The sequence below is a fragment of the Mesocricetus auratus genome, unplaced genomic scaffold (genome assembly GCF_017639785.1).
Source record: "Mesocricetus auratus isolate SY011 unplaced genomic scaffold, BCM_Maur_2.0 Super-Scaffold_4256, whole genome shotgun sequence".
NCBI classification, from domain to species: Eukaryota; Metazoa; Chordata; class Mammalia; order Rodentia; family Cricetidae; genus Mesocricetus; species Mesocricetus auratus.
The window spans coordinates 4,007,754-4,009,728 of record NW_024429182.1 but is presented as its reverse complement, the minus strand read 5'-3'; the positions used below and the strand labels follow the sequence as shown (position 1 = coordinate 4,009,728).

The following is a 1,975-nucleotide window of genomic DNA, read 5'->3' as shown; positions in this document are numbered from 1 at the left end:
GGAAGGGGGAGGAGGAGGGGGAGGGGAAAGGGGATGGAGGGGCCAGGAATGGACTAGAGAAACATGTATGGACATAATTATCTGAAAGACAGGAGGAAGAAGACGGGGTGGGGGAGAAAGATGTGTGTGCTCTTACTCAGGAGTAACATCACACAAACCTTTGACACACAGTATTTGCTGACTGGCACACGGACGGGAACACTTTAGGAACCTGGCAGCGGTAACACCAGATTCAAGACAGTAATAGCTTCTGGAGAGGAGAGACTGTAGACGTACCAGGAGGGTCCTGCTAAGGGATCCAACCATGTTACCTCATTTTTTAAAATGCCAAAGCCAAGTGCGGCAAAACTGGAGACTCCTACACAGCAAGGTGCACACCCGGACTTCCCCATGCTTTCCTGTGTGATCTGAGCCCTTATTTTGGGGTATTGTCACTGTGATATTTCCAGCTGTGGTGAGGAGGGTTCTGTGTCTACTCAACCACACCCCTCTGCCCACACGGGTACCTTCCCAGGCTCCGAATCATGGCAGTAACAATGACCATGCTGAGCACCTTCCAGATTGCCCCTCTATTCCCCATCCTCTCCGTACTTTGATTTTTTTTTTGAGGAGTACTATTTATTTATTGGTTTGCTCTTCATAGATTTATAACCTTGCTTTCTTATCCAGGACCAACTGCCCCGTGGAAACACCAATCTATCAGGCTGTTCCCTAGCACACCACGTCAATCGCTCATCAAGAAAATGTCTCACACACTTTTCTACGGACCAGTCTGATGAAGGCAATTTCTCAACCGAGATTCCTTCTTCCCAGTTACGTCCAGGTTTGTGTCAGGTGGACAAAAACTAACCAGAACAGTCTATCTGTACATCTGTACATTTTCTGGGTTAAAACAAAGAAGCCCACCAAAGTTTTATTTATGCTGTATTTTACCTTCTACCGTCATCCCATGGGCCATTCCGTGACATCGTATGTAACTGCCAGAACTGGGTCGGCTCGTTTACGCTTTCATGTCTTTGCTTTGTCAGGGAGGAGACAGAGGCACAGAGGAAACCCTCCACTAAGGCGTCTCAATGAGCAGATGGCAGGGCACGCCCATGACTTCGGGATGACTCCGAAAGGAGCACTGCCTCCTAGCTTTCTGTCCGAAAGGAGCACTGCCTCCCTGCTTTCTGTCCCCAGCAGGCCCAGCACTGCCCCGGTGGCCCCAGAAGTGACATCCTCAAACTCTGGTACATCCGAGGAAACCAAGTCCCTTAAAAAACATTAAAGGCTTCTGGTTCCGCTACGATTGGAGCGGAATAAAAATGTCCCCAGACCGGGTGTTGGTGCAGCTTACACCATCTGACTCCTGAATTGGCACAAAGTGCTGAATGTGTGTTTGGGGCCTTGATGGTGAGTTCGGTAAACTGCCTTCAGGACACTGAATGTGGGAAACTGCACAGCTCAGCTTAAGTGCAGCCATAACCTCGGGTTGGGGTTTCTTAACCCCCAAGCCTGGGAAAACGGGACTGCGACTCTGACGGGGAACAAGAAGTCAGCATTTTGACAAAACCCCCTTCTGATCACTTTGTCCTCCGGCCGGCTGTCCAGCCCGTTAGCTCAATTATTAGTGACCTATGAGTCAGCAAGAGAGTCACAGTTTCCCGGCCCTTCTAGCCCTTTCCCCAGAATATACAGGCTTCGAGACCAGCAGTAAACTCATCCAAATAAAACAACCTAGTTCAGTAGTTTTCCATTCTTCATTGAAAAAAAATGGCTGTACCGTTTATATGACAAGTTGCGTTTCTTTTCTACATCAATGAGTAAGCAAGGAATATGTTCCTTGGAGGGAAATGTAGACTACAAATACCTGTTTCCATATACTGAGCACCCAATCACACTACCAGATGAGCTGACGAGCTGTGATCGGTCACCGCAGTGCCCTGAGACTCAACCCCATCCCTGATGGTTTATATAGCTGAACCGTAAATTA

The 1,975-nt window shown here is 48.5% G+C and overlaps 1 long non-coding RNA gene across 1 annotated transcript; it reads left to right on the top strand.

The window, feature by feature from the left end:
* The first annotated feature begins 361 nt into the window (after positions 1-361).
* LOC121139187 lies at positions 362-1,722 on the top strand. The gene is made up of 2 exons (XR_005876041.1): positions 362-823; positions 1,029-1,722. It is a non-coding gene; the product is annotated as an uncharacterized LOC121139187 (long non-coding RNA).
* The last annotated feature ends 253 nt before the right edge of the window (positions 1,723-1,975 follow it).